Here is a 17,448-nt window from a genome sequence, read left to right as displayed (position 1 = left end):
AGGAACTGGTGCAGTCAATTTCGCTCAGCTGAGGATGATAAGAAACAGTGTATATTTCCACATAATCTGAGAAAAATGAATCTCATTATTTTTGATGATGTAGCAAAGAAGTAATGACCCTATGGGATCTTATTACATGGCTGAAAAGTGAATTAACTTTGGCATAACCATCTCGAGTGAATTACTCTAATGATCTGTTTCCTAACTCTTATGGGTGATCTCATAACTGTGCTCTCAATCTGGGAGTATGCAGGAGAGCATAAATTGGTTTTGTTTTTCAAACTCCAACTTCATTTTCAAAGCAAATCCCTGAGGCACTTTGCCATAACTATTGCTAAAGGAAGCAGCCATTGCTATGGGTGACGATGATGCCTTCTGTGACAGTGATAAAACTAGGTCAAAGGAAATGCATTCCTATATCACGATACAGACACAAAATTGAAGGTGGCCCTGATATGAAGGAGCAGGAACTGTTTTCTTCCTCCAACTCATTAACTTTGTTTGCAGAACAGACTGAGGGAGTTACAAAGACAAACATTTATTAGAATCTGAATTAACATTACTTAGGATTTTTCATTCCGCAGTGGTCAGAACGGAGCGCAATGCAGAATTAACTCATTAACCCCTTTCTGCTCTGCCTTGGGGTACAAAAAGATGACTGCAATGAGGCTGACTCGCCCAGGATCAGTGAGTTGCTGCCTAGCAGTGAAGCACTGGCACAGGTTGCCCATAGATGTGATGGTGCCCTGTCCCTGCAGATACCCAAGGTCAGGATTGATGGGGCTCTAGACACCTGATGGAACTGTAGGTGTCCCTGTTCAGTGCAGAGAAGTGGGATCTGATGGCCTTTAAAAGTCCCTCTCAATTCGAATGATTTTATGATTCTACTCTATGAACTCCTTGTAGGTTAGTCGCATGCCTCCACGTCCTGGAGTCTCATTGATACTTGCTAAGTTTGTGTAACGCTAATCAAGGCCATGATAGGAAAAAGAAATAGCAGCAGTTCTGGTATGCGCTCTAATTACTGTACGTTATGATGTGGGTAAACATGCTGTTGCAACACTGGGGTTTTAATTAAGCAGCAGGAGGATTAGTAGATTTGCTTTAAGCTGGTCACCGCTGACGTGCTGAACACGTGCCCCTGGCTATGCTCACTCTGTCGCTGCAGCTCTCCCCCTTTGGGGTCTTGTTGCTTTAAACAGTTGCTTGTTACAGAATCATTGGTGAAGATGAGGCTCCCTCTGGAGGTTAATTTTCTGACACCTGTGAAAAGACCAGCTGCTGGGTGACAGCCTGTCAGGTTTTTTAAAAAGCCTAACGCTAAAGGGCAGAAACAGTGTGCCTGGCAGCCATAGCAGCAGCAGCTTTGCCAGGCAGCCCGTACAGCAGCCGGGTTGTGAGGAACAGCACCATACGCTGGCTGCCGCAAAAACTCTGCTAGGAGAGATGAAATCCCAAATAGAACATGATGAAAATGTGGATGAAATAGTGCCACTGTGCCAGTAGCTTGCATCCTGTGCATGGCCCTAGAAAGGGCAGAAGAGATGTCTGTCATTCAGCTGTAGTCAGCACATGATTTGTTGGCTACAAAAAAAAAAGCAATTTTTATCATTTTAATCAAGGAAAAACTGGAGCAAAGAGTGAGAAAAGGGCACAGCCAAGAGGAGCCCATTGCCCAGTCACACAGAATCTGTTCTTCTGCACCCTGGGAGCTCCTCAACCACCATGCAACAAAACGATATAATATACCAAAACATAGGGCTGAAATTTTAACAAAAGAAGGCATTTAAGAAATTATGCCATTGGATTCTGGATCTGCATGGTGCTGAACTCACTGCTGAGCAATATGGAGCATGGTCCTTGTGCCTTAGGACCTCCCTGTGGGTAACCACTGGCCCACCAGTATGTACTTCCTGAAAGCCAGGCTGTGCTGCTGTGACCTCCAGCGCTCATCCTGACGTGTTTGTTAGACCTCCAGTACCTCTGGCCAGAGCCACAGTGTCAGCCCCTCATGGCACAATGCTGTCTAGTGCTGTTCCACTGCACAAGGATAAATGCTTCTAAAAGTACGTGGACTAAAAGTTCACCTAGCTCAGGATCTTTCCCATCACATAGGCCTGAAGAAGATGTCTTACTACAAATTGGGCTACAGCTTGATACATCCTCACTAGATAAAGTGAGGGAGTATATTATCACAGGGTAAACCTACTAATTATATTTTCCTCTTCACTGAAATTCGGTGGTTCCCATTCTCAAGTTGCCCCTTCTTGCTGTGAATTGTGATGGAGGGAAACCTGAGGGTCAGTTAAAGCACTGCCGATGAACAGCTCAGCAGTACTCTACTGACCCAAAGTGTTTGACTACAATGTGCTAACCTCATGTTTGTGCAATTAATCCTTGTACAGATGGATTTATTGAAGCTGAGATGGCTCAGGTCAGCCCCTTGAACAGAGCTGTCAGGATTTGCCACGATAATAACCACAGCAGCTGCAACAGCAACACAAAGGGAAGGCAAAGCTGGCATGGAAGTGGTTGCTGGATTGCTCGCTGCAGGTGCATGCACACCACCTGCTTTTTATGGGTGGGAAGAAGTGCTGAAAGCCAACTGGTTGAAAAGACAGACAATAAGAAGACTCTGAAGCAGTAATGTGCACTATCTGAGCAGCCCAGGTTTGAAACACTGGCATTTTTCACAGCACCCTGTTTACCTACATGAGAACAATAACAGTGGAAGCCGTCATTCGAAATAGCACAGAGCAGCTTTTGCACTGCAGGCCTGGATAAATCTCAAGCCATTTATTACAGCAGCAAATGCAACCAGAGCTGTGACTGATCGTTAGCAATAAAATCTGATTTTGCTTTTGGTCAGTTTCTCTGCCCCTGGAATGTTTCCAACAAGGTCTTCGTCTTGAGGAAAACAGTGAGACACTGCCATAAATTCACTGAAGCAGATTCTGCTAACAACAATGAAACGTCATTTTGGCTCTACAAAGGGTGGAAAAACATGTGGCAGTCTTTTGCCTGAACTATGTGTTTATCTTCCTTGATAATGATACCTTTGGCAGGTGCTGTAAAGTACAATATCTTGTTCATGGCTGTCACGCTGCCTCACTGGGGAGGGCAGCTGAGTTTGTTCAGGGCTCAGACTCGCTCAATGTATTTGGGAACAGTTTTTCAGTCAGGACACCTGGCCTGAAGTTTTGGCTTGGATCATATCTTTGTTTTAGCTTGAGCAAAGCTGGGAGGGAAATGGATTGGAGAAGCGATAGCTGAGAGGGGATTTATGTAATGTCTTCAACTACCTGAAGCTGAGTTAACAGTGAAAACAGAGAGGTAGAGGGTCAGGAGAAGAGGCAAGGGCTGAAAGGCACGTCGGGAATAGCTGAGCCCTGGAACCAGCGCCCTACAGAAATTCAGCCAGGCACCTTTGAAAACCCAAGTGAGAGGCTTAATGACAACTTTTTGGAAAGGATAATAAGTGAAAAAGATGAATATAGCCCCACGCGCAAAGAAAGGTTAAGAAGCATCATGCTTAGTAGTGGTAATTCATTAAAGCAGTAAGTGTTCTTGCAGGCTACAATGTGAAGAAATCAGTAAGTTTTCAATTCCTCTTTTTTTAGTAAATAGTCTGTTTCTCTGCTATCACTTGTTCACATCGTATGCACCCTGATGTGCAACAAGGGAGAATCTTTACTAAGGAAGAAAAATCTGTACAAGTGAGGTTTCTCTCTGCTTGGTGGCTTCATGATATCTTGAATTCTGGTCAAGACCAATAAATGTTAACCAGAGTTTGGTAATTTTCCCCTAAACAAAATAGTACACCTTTGTTTCTACAAAGTTCTCTACAGGAATCTAAAGGATTTTATCTGAAGAAAAAAATCAAAAGCTCTTTTACTTATGAATAATCTTAGATCCGAGTATTTCTGACATTTTTCAACTCTAATTGGGCCAGCCTGCTTATTGGGCCATATTTCCGAAGAGTGAGAATTCATTCCAAGCACAGAAGCAGAAACAGCATTTTTGCTGCTTCATTTGCAACTGCACAAAACAGAATTTAAAAAAAAAAAACATATTTTCATTTAATATGCATCCGATACCACCACTTACTATGGTGACTCAGTAGGAGATAAAGCTGTTTCAAAAACCTAGGCCATCTTTTTCAGCAGAGCAACCTACGTGCAAGAGGAGCAACTAAATAAGCTGTGCACTGATTTCAAAGAAGTCAGTCAGCAAGACTGACGTTTTAGAAGTCATCCACTTCTGTCTCATTAAGTTGACTCAGAGTGTGACATGACTATTCATCTTTTCTCCTCATCTATCTCTGAGCAGCTCTATCACTTCCATTCCAACTGAAGCCCCTCTTTAGTTTTTCTAGCTCTTGAGCTGGTCATTTTCCTTCTCCTTTTCACCATTGTCCTTTCTTGTCTGTCATCCAGGGATTGCTTTGTCTTGTTCCAGCAACTGGGGCTGTAGAGTGGAAGCTCACTGGAGCAGACACCTTGCGTTACTTGTGTTTAACATTGAGCAAACCCAGCTACTATCTTGGAGTTCTACACACCATAAGTAATAAAAATGAAACTACTCTTTGACATTCAAAAGTTATATGGAAGCACAGATTACACTGCCAAGATAGAGATACACTTCTTTTAAGGACAGAAAGGACACCCCTGATTTTCTTTGACCTCCTCTCATTACCAGCTGTAGAATAACACACCCAGTCAGCTGCACATTCAGCACAGCATTGCTGTGGAAGAACTGGCATATTTCCTGTAGAAAGGCAGCCAGGTACCAGCTTGTGGCTGGGGAAGCAACTACCGCAAATCTACGTGGGTTTGAGTGTTTCAGTGGTCAGGAATATATTGCTGCATCTATAGGCACTGACAATTAAACACACCCCTGAGAACACCTTTCTTATTTTCTCCTTGATTCCTCCATCATACCACAAACTGAGTTGAATGTAGAGGAATATTAGAGTGGCTGTTAAGCTCCATTTTTCATTTGTCAGGTGAGAAATGTCAGACCAATGCAAAGGCATGGAGTCAGAGCATACTGTGTTGGCCTAGCATTTGGAAACTTCTCAGGCTCATTATTTCCTCAGTTGCAAAGTATGTGTTCTACATACAAATGGGCTAAACGACTGCAAGCAGAGTCACTGAAGTGGGGCAGCAACACAAACATTTGAATGTTTTCCAGCCAAGGTATGTAACTCTTCTATTTGGCAATGAAGCAAATATTAATGAGATCTCACACTTTAAAATCCTTCTGGGGTAAAGAAAGGATAGAGAAGGGAATGGATTTCTGTGGTTTTACATTTCGTATGTTCAACAAATTAATTCATTACTATGCTTCAGAGGATGTTTGATTAAATCTCTCCCAGTGCTGCTGTGGCCATCGTTTCTGGCTGATGCCCAAGTGACCACTGTGGAGGTGACTCTGATTCATACAACAGAATATTCAATGTTGTAAAAGGAAAATGAATAGCAGAGTTGACATCCCCTCTGCCTTTCCAAACCCTAGCTGCCATTCAGCTCAATTTATCTTCTTCCTCACCTTACTCCTCTCCCTCTTCTTCTGCAAGTTTCTTTGGCATGCTTTCACTCCAGTTTATGGTTTCTTTTGTTCTGAAGGTAATCTTTCCACCTTCTAAGGGAGTTTGGGAACATGACAGAATGGGTAGAAAGCTCGACTGTCTTTGTTCATATGAAAAGTGAAGATCTACCCTGTCAGTGTGCACTACTTGTGATGGAAAGTGATAATGACAACAAGGAATCTAAAATATTCATGTGCACATAGAGTGTGTGGCTGTAAACACTGTGCCCTGACACTGGGCATACTCAAATATTTGGTTCCTCTGGGTCTCAGAGGCTGGTCTTTGACTGTGTCAAGTTTCTCTTGTAAAGGTGAATGAGTTCACTGGAGCCTGTGCTAGGTGGTCACCCTGCCAAAATGTGATATAGGCCAATATTTCAATCATTTGATCACCTTTTTTTTTTAGCAAGGTGCTGATTTCTAGCCATCTTCCCCTTCAGTGCGGCACCTCGTGCATTAAGTTGGTGATCTCAGCTAACATCCTTACTATCCCTGTAATACAGACCAAAAATTGTACCAACAGGTTGAAAGAGTCTACTCCACGTCAAATATCAGGTTATTGTTAATCACTGATTCAACAGCACCTTCTCTCATTTCCCCCCCCTTGAAGATCTTTAACAAATACTGCTTCTAACTGCCTTGTAATCCTGGCCAAGTTCCATACTCTTGTTTTTCTCATGATTCTAATTGTCCGGTTTGTAGGCAGCTCCCTGTGAAAATCTGATGGAATCCTACACCCACACAGAGTAAGATGGATCCTTGGTGTAGTTTAGATAGTCTGAATCCTTGATAAAGCCTGCTCACAGAGGCAATATATCCTGTCAGAGTAACAACCAGTTAGATATTAAGCTTGGTAAGCTTTGCTGGCCATCGAGTCTGCTATGCAGGAACTGAACGGTGAGAAAACAGAATATTTTTCAAAGGTGTCAAAGTGATTCAAGAGAGTGTTAGGACTCAACCTCCTGAATCATTTAGATCTCCTTGAAAAATGCTACCCATTAGATACAGAGAGAGGAACTTTCCAAGGATCTCTCAGGCTTTATGCAGAGAGACAAACTCAGCCTGTGTGCTTTGGCAGAGCTCCAAAGGAACAGAGGCACAGGGAAATCGAGAGGAGGAGCACGACACAGGAGACCACATGAATTTTTTACCAGCTCTACCACTGTCTTGATGAGGCCTTTAAAGTACTCACAATGCTGTTTGGAAAAGCTTTCTCCCAAACAGGAGGAAGAATGTGAACTGTGTTTTTCCCCTTCATTATCAAGTTAGGTGAGAATTTGCCCTAAAAGATTAAAACATTATTTTGACTGTAGTTACACACTTACTTAGCCTAAAAATCATTCTTTGCCTAAGCTCATTAAAAAAAAATCCAGTAACCTGAGGAGGCTAATTTGGTGTCAAATGCTGCACTGTCAGCAGGATTAAAGCGTTTCCTTGTGTTTGCTTACCTATATTTTGTATTTGTTTGCTTCAAGCTGTTTCCTGGTGGAATTCATAATACCTTTCCCTACCTCTCTTTTAGCTCATGGTCTTCAGAGATCTACATTTTCTCTTACCTTTCAATGTAGGTGAATCACCTCACTGTTTCAGCTGGCTCTGTTCTGAACTCCCTTTAGCTGGCCTCTCACTGTCCAGAGCTTGCCTGAACTGAACAGAATTTTCTTAAACTTATCACTACTCTAATTGTGATACTATTTTTTTCTGCTCTGTGAATTGATTTTTGCAGCCTTTTTTCAGACCTATGAAAAATCACTAGCTGATCCACTTCTTCAACAGTAATCAGTCTTACCTTATCAGCCCATATCAGCATGTGCCTGCAGATTTGCTCCCAGTGACTAAGGTGATATCCCAAGGATCTCCTAAATGTTCCTCATTTGATTTTCAACTCCATTCTCACTATTATCCTTCAGAATGACAAAAGTCTAGCAATTTTTTGTTTTTCTGAATGATGCTGAGAACTTCTAATTTTTTTAATGCTTCTGGTCTTTGAAGCACAAAGAGACTGATATTTTGTGTGGACGTGACTATAAAATTCTCACTGGCTTGGAATTTTGTTATTTACCCTACATAAATCATTAGAGGTAGCAGACCTTTAATTCACTTCATGGTGTTTCCAGTATTTTACTGAATTGAAGATCAAACTTAATAGCAGACCCATTTTTTTTCTGGTGTGCTATCCAATAATTCACCTTGCCACAAGGCTTCTATATGGCCATAAATCTGGAGCAGGAAGATCTGAACTATGAAGGACAGGGTAAATAATGACATGAAAAAGTCATGGCAGAAAAAAAAGGATTGTATAGATGCAGTTATATTAGTTGGGATAAAATTAAAAGTGTTAACAAACCTTATGCTTTAGGATATGAAGTGAAAACCAACTGAACTTAGAAGAAGTTCTTACTCTGCCCAAAGAGTGACAGACATTTTAATTTTATTCTAATTGGAATTATAAGTGACATGGCCCCAGTTTTTTATATTCCTTTGCTGAAAGTGGCATTGTCAATTCTCAGACATTAAACAAACCTGTGTTACCTTGTAATTTAGCAATTCCATTTCTTTGGTAGGCTCTGCATTCCTGCGACGGAAGAACAGATATCATTCTGGTTCTGGTGTCAATTCTCAGCAGCAATGACACCTCCACATCAGTTTACCAAGTCTCGAACAAATATTTTCTTGTGACTGGTGAAGAGAACAAAACCTGCAGGAGACAGAGGAAACATTACAAAAAGAACTTACTTCAGAACAATGGAAATAAAACATAATGTAGACCCCAAATCAAATATTTGCAATTGCTTCTTTTTGTTTCTTTTCTACCATAAGTAATAATGAATAGAGTAGTCAGACAGGAACCATGCACTCCCTCTCAAAAAGAGAACCAAAGACATTTACTGTGCTGATGTAACTAACACAAAAGTGATATAAAGACACAGCAGCCACCACTTATTTTCTTCTAGAGAGATGTTTTCTTGCGATGGAAGCCAATTAGTGTTTTTCTCTGAAGAAACATGAAAACATCAGAAATAACAATTTTGTCTGAAAAGAAACATACAGTGTAGAAACATACTTGATCAAGAAAGACATCTTAATGTGCCTTCAAAAAATTGAGAAATAGAGAAAAAGAGACTGCTGTGGTTTTCCAGAAAAACATAATGCAAGTTTGCTATAAAAAATGTTGCCGTTCTGATTTTTTCCATTAATATAATCTACTGAAAATATTCTGCTTCAGATCCTGTCTCATTTTGCCAAATTTCCAACTTAACTATTTCCTTTAAACACTAAAGGAAAGATGCTTCTAAAGTATATTTTTAAAATATTATTGTTTTGTTTAAGTTTTGAAATGTTACCTTTTTCCTCTTCTGGGATGCACCATCCTCTTCCCTGAAATTGAACGATGCTGAATGATGTGATGCTGCATTGTGAGAATCTTTAGGTCTTCGGAAATGAAGTAGGTGCCACGATTCAATCTAGCACTGTGCCTGACCGTGTGCAAACAATTGTTATGGCCTGAATGAACAATTGGATGAACATTAGAATAATGAGATAAATAGTTTATCAGTGCAAATAAACATTTGAGCTGATCACTTAACAGGCTGCCCAGGGCAGTTGTTGAGTCCCTGGAGGTGTTCAAGAGGGACTAAGGGACACAATGTAATGGGGAAATATTGATGGTAGGTGAATGGTTGGACTAGATGATCTTGGAGGTCTTTTCCAACCTTGGTGGTTCCATGCATTCTTAGTCTTTCTCAGTGTCCAGGACCAAATCCCAATTTGGATAATCTGCTAAATGCTGTCAAAAAAGAAGAAATAGGAAAGAAACAATGTAAGCAAGCTTGTACTGCCAAATGAAAGATGGCCAGGTAGCTTTTTGACAGAAAGTCCTAACTGTCATGAAATATCACAATTTATTTGATATAACAAATGACAGAAAAGGCAGAGAAGGCATTTAAATGCTTTGGGTGCAACTAGAGAAGAGGATGAACATAAAATTCCAGAAGAAGGCAAGCACTGAAGTTGGCACATCTTAGGGAATTACCATTGTGCATCTGGAAACTATAACCATGCTCCTGAAATTCAGGAGCTGGCAGGATTCATTCCTTCCCCTATCTTGCTAAGAGAGAATAAAATGGGTAAATTAATCTTGTTGCTGGATGATTTTGAGTCTTTTTCATGTCTTTTTTTTTTCCCCTATCTAGATATTTGAGAAGTATTAACTGCCTTCACTTTTTTGGCTACAGGTAAGATATCTCGACTTAAGTGCACAGCTAACTAATCCATTGCTGAAAAGCTTTGTTCTGGAAAGACTTGCACTTAGAAAAAAGATTGTGTAAGTGATATAAATCCTGCATTTATTTTCTTTTCTAAACACATGTATAATTTAGCACTAGACTACTGAAGTCATCTTTTTCTCCTTGTCTTCCTCTATACAGTGTTTGGTTTTCAAATAATAATAAAAATACATGATGAGATATGTGCAGAATAAAAGGAGTCACACCTATGGCAGTATTGCCAGATCAATGCACCTAAATAAAATCAATATAGAAGTAGCTAAAGCTAAACAGGGCCATTTGCTTCCTTTTTGTTACACAGAAGTGTTCACATCTCTGACACTGGTAATTTTATTCCAGAGATCATTTGCTCCCACAGTTGCAGCTGTGACAAAATATCTTTTGAGCATCTGTCCTGAGGGGAGACCTAATGTCCTCTAGATGTATAGATATCCTTGCAAGATGTTCTTCAGCTTTTGATTCAACTTTAAATGTATTCATCAGTACAGTACTATATCAGTTCAGCTCTCTTGATGATACCTACGTAAATGTAGTTACAAAGGAACAGATAATGAGACTTCTACCTACAGTCTTCATATCTTATCAGATGTTATAATCTTGTCTCTATATTTCAAGGTATGCTGTTCGCTTGTCCAACACTGACTACTAGGGCAGTGAGTGTTATCTGCTATATTAAAGGAGAACTGGATCAAAGTGCTTTAGCATGTTACACTTTACTGTACAAATTTCTGTATCTGGTTGTTGCAGTCAGAGAGTGAAATCATTTAGCTTTGCTATCAGATGCTGAAATCATTAAGGTACCCAGGCAGCTAACCTTGGAACTGAACAAACTGACTACACAATAAAAGCAAATGAAAGGAGAAACAATATAATAAGAGAAAAAAAAAGCCAAGATGTTACAAACATAAATACTTCTCAGTCCTTCTGCAGTATTCTGTATGTGTATCCTTTATGAGTATTCACTGGTTCAAATGCAATGCTCTATTGACTGAAATCATATGGAGTTTACAAAGGGCATAAGCTCAGCAAAAAAATATCCCTTGATTACTTTAAACTGTGGTATAGAGCTCACTGCAGAAATGCAGAGCTTTAAGGAGCACACATTAATAGTACAAAAAGCCCATACAATTTAGAGCATAATGTTTTAATTAAAAAAATAGTGTACAGAAACCTGAAGGTCCTTAGAAATAAAACCTCATACCTAAAATTCATATTTTTAGGGTATTCATTCGTATTTTCAGATATTCATTATGAATAATGGAGTATTACCAGGAAAAAAATTCCTAAATTCCAAAGCTCTCTTCTGAACTTTCAGTGCAAAAAATATGGAAACGTGAAATGGCAATAATTTTTTAAGACAAACAGATGAATATCTTTTGATTTTGCATTCTGGGCTCTTTGCATTGTACTTGGCTGATTTACTCAACCAAATTCCCAAATCTTGGCTCTGTGCAGACTGTGCTTTGAAAAAAACAATTTCATCTGGTATATTCAAACCACAACATCAGATGAAGAAATAAATTGCATGGTATTTTTATAGTTTTCATTTCTAATCTTACGAAGAATCTAGAACTGTGGTTGTGATGGGAAGAAAGTAATTAAGGCCATTTGCTGAGTCCCTGGGACTCAGGTTAGAAACATATACATTTATCACAACCTGACATGTTCAATGAAAGAAGAAACATGGGGTTGAAATCTTTGCACCGTGGCTATTTTTAACTAGAAAATAACTCAAAATACAAAGGAAGGTGAAAAGAAAAGGAAAGCACACAGAGACTGTCAAGAGCACGTCAAAGTTGCAATGTCTATGACAAGAAAATCAGCATGAGGCTTTTTTATTTCACATCCTTCGTCTTTGAGTCTTAACAGCCATCATAATAATTCTTAAATACGTGATTAGTATGTTAGCTAAAGATTAGTAGTCTTTGTTTATAAAAACTCAAAGAAAAGCTCACTGATGGATGGCTACAGTCCCTGGAACAGAGTTTTAATGATGGGAATTATTTGGAAGACATAATAAATCTGGACCTGTTGCTATTGGCTTCAGATTTTAAGGACCAGATGACACCCTGCTGCAAGTTATCTTTCAGATTCTCTTGGTGTTTAATTAATTTGACTGGAGATAGTATAGGCTTTTGGTTAATGGTATCATATAGCTCTCTCGTATGACTGCTTTGCTGTTAAAATTTCTTTGACTTGAGAGTAATTTTAGTTAAACAACAGTTAGGCAGACTGCTGAGGAAATCCAGATGGCTGCTTTATAGCTGTTTGAGATGCCATGTTGGTACTAAAAAACAGTGACAGTAGTTGCAAAAGCAAATTTTCTCTTCTGAAGATGGTGTTCTGCTTTATATCAGTGAGTGCTCTAAACTGCAGGCATCCATCTGACAGTACAAAACCAGTTCAAATGCAGTTAAAATCCCAAACACCAACCGCAATCCAATGAAGTAAATTATTGCATTAACTGCATTAGAACAACAAAACCCTAGAGGGTAAAACCTTTAAGCAAGGTTGAGTACATCCCTGCAAACTAACAAAACTCCCAATATTTGAAACCTCTGAAACTTCAAGTAACAAGGGAAGTTATTCTTCTCTTTCATTTAACTTATTATATAAACTCTTTTGTGATGCTGCCCCTTCTTTGACATTCTTCCTTTGTAAGAAAGGTGACATTGATTGTCCTCTTTCATGTCAGCCAAAGCGATCTGCTGAAGCTATTGCTGCTGGTATCTCTGCTGAGTATGAAAGGTTTTTTGGAGGTAAAAATAAGACAAATGCCCAGAGAGTGAGGAAGAAAGAGCAACAAAGATAAACATGCTGCTTCTGTTACTTATGGTCTTTGCTTACAGTGCCTGTGTAAGTGGGAAATGGATTCTCCACATATCCTTATCAGCTGCCTAAAGCCAAGCTAAGGTATGTGGCTGTCAGGCTACTTAGGAGATAGCTGCCTCACAGGCTCTTTTTTGGTCAAACCGGATTCTTTTCTTCAGCAAAAGGCAGAGGAAGAAAGGAAAAAGACTTGGAAAAAGGAGGAGCACACAAAAAGAGGTGTGCAGTAGTGGGAAGATAAGTTATGCTCCAGGTGAGAAGCATTAGTTTTATTTTTGTGGCACACTTTGGTCAGGGTTTCTCGAAAGGTCAGAGAAATAAAGGCTGAGTGCTACTCCAGCGGATGCTGCGGTATCCAAAGCTTGCAAGGAGGGCGGAAAAGGTGTAGAAGGTCATTTGTTTCTGCCCATTTGTTCTGTTGATCTCAGCAACAAATTAAAAAGATCTCAGAAGAGGTGTTTTCCCCATCATTCACTCAGCTCACAGTTCACTCTGCTGATGCATCTGTTTAGTTCAGGGATTGCTGCTATTTATCAGTAGAGCCTAAGCTGAGTGATAAAATGGTAGCAGCAGATTTAATGTTTCCGTCCGTTTTTCTATCTTTAATTTTAAGCTAACTTTAACAAAAACATTTTATTTTTTCTTAATCTTGGCAAACATAGGGTGTTAAGTCTGCGCTCACCATCCCTGAATGTGTTTAAAAACCGTTTGGATGTGGTGCTCAGGGACATTATTTAGCGGTGGTTTGTTAGAGTTAGGGTAGTATGGTTAGGTTGCGGTTGGACTTGATGATCTTGAAGGTCTTTTCCAACCTGAGCAATTCTATGATTTTATGATTCTCCACATTCAACCTTGACAACAGCTGTGTTCCCTTTTGAAACTCTTACGGGAACATTTTCCCTTTGTGACTTTTAAACCTCGTTTCTTTCTTTACACTCTCTTTATGCTAAAGAAAGAAAGCCTAAATTATGCAATGCATATAATCTGTGGAACTACAGCTATTGATTTGGCATCCGGAAGGAATTGATCACCAGATTTATATCCTCTCCTCCATTAAATTAACTAATCTTCCATGACCATAGTCACTAGAGACAAGACCATATGAAGAAATATATTTTCTATTAATTCTGTATAGAAAAAAATCAATGTAGTGTCCCAGAACTTAGTGCTGAATTTCATCTTACTAAAATTTATACAAGATCTCATGCCTTTATATGTTGTGACAGTAATTTATTTTGCACTCACTAGTGCAATGAAAAGAAAAGAAGATGAACGGTGCCTGAACCAGGCAGAGCATAAATGCTCCATCAGCACCTGATGTGGTTCTGTTCCTATGGTTCTTTCTTTCTGAATTCTGGGGGATGTCTGCGGGGTGCTGGTGTACAGCTGGAGTACCTCATCCCACGTAGCAGGAGCACTTTAGCACAAAGTCCAGAAACGATCACTTCATTCATTCTAACAATAGTTGGTCATGTCAGTGGAGATATAAATACAAATGACCTTTGATAAGAGGGTGGTGAGACACTGGAAGAGGTTGCCAAGGTGTGGGTGTCCCATCCTTGCAGGTGCTCAAGGCCAGGTGGATTGGGGCTCTGAGCCCTGATCTGGTGGGGGGCACCCAGACCACAGCAGGGGTTTGGAACTGGATGGGCTTTATGGTCCCTTCCAACCTAAGCAGTTCTATGATTCTATGAATACTGGAAGATTCTCCAGTACTCACCAACATTATTAACTGTGGTGATATTTATAGCTGCCTTTCTGTACTGAAAACCATTTCTAATAACGAGTTTATTAGGTTAATATATGGAAACTGTGTTTGAAAAAAATACAGCAGAAGTTTTTCTTTTGGTAATGCTGATGATACATTAGGTGTAAACAACACTGCATTACTCTAAACTCTAAATGAGCAGAATAATTTTTCTCTGCTTCAATTATGCAACTACTTCTCTAGAGCACGTTTTCAGTGACAGCAATTTTTTGAGCCAGTAGTGGATAGCTCTACAACTACATTTCAGACAAAGATTTTACATTTCCCATGTCAGACTTCTGAAGCAGTGAGGCAGGTTTCTCTGCAACCCTGCAGCCAGGCTTTGCTGCCAGGGCCTCCAATAGGCTCAAAAGTGTGAACAGGGTTGAACTGCAGCTGCCCACACTTAGATTAGCTTAAAACCATCACAGAACTACAGCCTGAGGAACCTAGTGATGGCAGCACTCACGTTCTGTGCTAAAAATCCTGTATTATCAGACATGTTTTCTTCAAACCCATCTCTTCCTGCCTTTCTGCCTCTTTCCCAGTCTCCCTTAAGCTAGATGTCAAAACAAACAGTACTTAAGTAAGAGAAAAACATTTGATTGTTTGGTGTTGAAGTGAGTTTCTGATTAGGTTAAAATATCCCCCAGTGCTCCAGAATGCATCTCATTTCATCTGGGAAAAAATCTTACGTGAAAATGAAATAGCAACCTAAATCTACAGAGAGCTGCTAAGTCACTTCCATCTTGCAGCTGATATTACTGTCTTAGAAAAGTTCCACAAAGGACTTCAGATAGGTACAAGGAAAGTAAGCTAAAGCATAGACATTAGGTTATTCGTGCAGAAGGCCAAGGTCATTCTGAAGTGTTTTTCTATTTTTCTGTTTTTAATGTTCTGTGAAAAATCTATATTTCTCTCAGATATGTTATATGGTACATTGAGTTGCATGGTAGGAGCTTTGCACTGTGTGTCCCTGACACTCTTTGAAGCTGCTAGACTTGGATAGAATTCAAAATAACAACAGATTCCACTAGAAAGACTGAGTTAGAAACTTCAAACCAGATCTAATTCCTTCAGCTGAAAGCAGCGGACTTGTTACTTTCATTTGTTATTCAGGGCTATAGTCAACCCTTTACACGGACAACAAATTGGACCAATTGAGACATCATGTTCTGACCACACAGCAGCAAGTGATTGCTGCAGTGGAGCTGGAGAACATTTGAGACTGGATTGACCTTGTGAAGACTGAGTGACTCACATCATTGGAAAAGAGAGTGGCTTTTGCCAAGATCAAGAGCAGTCTTGCTGTACATGTGACAGCACTGCAACAAGATAGAAAAAACAATAATTGTAGAGTCATAGAATGGTTTGGGTTGGAAAGGACCTTTACGATCATCTAGTTCCAAACCCCTGCTGTAGGCAGGGACACCGCCCTCTAGACCAGGTTGCTCACAGCCCCATCCAGCCTGGCCTTGAACACCTCCAGGGAGGGAGCATCCACAACCTCTCTGGGCAACCTGTTCCAGTGTCTCACCACCCTCACGTTGTTTGTATAAGCAAATTGCCAACAGCCTGTACTGCTCTTAAGCATACAGAATCCATGACTGACTTGACATTTCTGTGGTGTATTTAACAGTTGCAATATAATCCCCTAGTCCTGCTGAAACCAAGAGTGAAGAGGTGTTGTTTTCACATTATATAACAAAACAATCTGGAAACACGTTTCCTTTTGGTTTGTTCTTCTTTCCCTGATCACTATTTAATGTAATTTAGAATTTAGAAGGAAAGCATATTCTTACCAAAATAAAACATAAAGGATATTGAAATCTTACCTCTTCCTTCTAAATGAAGACACGAAAAGACATAAAAATCTCCAGAAACTGAGAATCCCCCCCACAACTCATATTTTGACCAATTTTATAAAGCTATTTCATCAATTGAAAAAAATATATATCAAACAAAAAGCAAAGTATAAAGTGCCTTGAAAGTGTAAGAAAATCTGTGATGTGTCCCAAAATCAGGCTGTGGACATTACCTTCTTGAAAGAACTGGCATGTAAAATTGAAGGCAAGGTGCCTCAGGATCATTTGTAATTTTAACACAAAATGGAATTTTTCAGATGAAAGCCACAGTGAATATATCTTGACAGACAAGTCAATCTGGGAATGACTATGAACAGTGATGTGATGCCACTGTAAGAAAAGCTGATGCACATCTGATGGACTGTTCTCCAGCCCAAAGTGTATGATACTGTACAGACTCCTGTATACCAGATGTCTGCTGGAAATGGACTCAGTCACTTAAGGAAATCTAGTTCCAGAATTGCACACCAAAATTTATCAATTTCATTTTCATATAGAAAATTTGTTAACCTCATTTCTTTAATGTAACGTGCTATATTTCATCAAAATTAGTGTTTTCTAATCTAAAAATATCCCCGAATTTCTGCACAATTCTCGTATACGCCTCTCAGATACTATTGCCCTTTGAAGCTATATCAGCATTGTGACATGTCTGTGGCAAAAATAAGGCGATGGAACAAGAAAGAGATCTAAAAGAGCATAGTATCTTATTAATTAAATAGGGACATCAGCAGACCAGGAGGCAAAAGAATTTGCTTGCAGTCCCTGTGGCAATGAAACAGAAATGATTCAAGCATGTGTTACCATGAAGTTTTAGGTCTGATTTTCTGTTCTACGAGGCAACACATGGTTTAACTTTCTAGTCAGAGCTCTAGGAAATTTTGTTGTATTCTGACTTGTGTAATACCCTAACTGAGCATACAGGGAGATAAGGGTTCTTTAATGCTTTGGCGTGCAATCATACTTACTGCAAGCCCAGCTAACAGCACGGAGACTGGATTTGCAGTGGAAACTCATTTCCTATCATCAATTATTTAGAATTTTGGCCACCATTTGGAGATGAATTTTTTACACATTAGGTCTCTCTGCCTGGGCTTCAAAGACTGACAGACTGTGGGTAGTTTCAGCCAAA

General features: G+C 39.7%; 2 long non-coding RNA genes across 2 annotated transcripts in view; one reads left to right on the top strand and one right to left on the bottom strand.

The window, feature by feature from the left end:
• LOC110400041 overlaps positions 1-17,448 on the bottom strand; it is a 178,471-nt gene that overhangs the window by 20,295 nt on the left and 140,728 nt on the right. The window contains exons 4-5 of the long non-coding RNA XR_002439558.1: positions 8,934-9,376; positions 8,122-8,287 (exon numbers count right to left, since the gene is read on the bottom strand). This is a non-coding gene — a long non-coding RNA (uncharacterized LOC110400041). The remainder of the gene's footprint in view (positions 1-8,121; positions 8,288-8,933; positions 9,377-17,448) is intronic.
• LOC110400042 overlaps positions 4,332-17,448 on the top strand; it is an 86,194-nt gene continuing 73,077 nt past the window's right edge. The window contains exons 1-2 of the long non-coding RNA XR_002439559.1: positions 4,332-5,198; positions 9,783-9,824. This is a non-coding gene — a long non-coding RNA (uncharacterized LOC110400042). The remainder of the gene's footprint in view (positions 5,199-9,782; positions 9,825-17,448) is intronic.

This window comes from Numida meleagris, chromosome 5 (assembly GCF_002078875.1).
Source record: "Numida meleagris isolate 19003 breed g44 Domestic line chromosome 5, NumMel1.0, whole genome shotgun sequence".
NCBI lineage: Eukaryota > Metazoa > Chordata > Aves > Galliformes > Numididae > Numida > Numida meleagris.
Note: the sequence above shows the minus strand (reverse complement) of the source record. Positions and strands in the feature narration are given on the sequence as shown.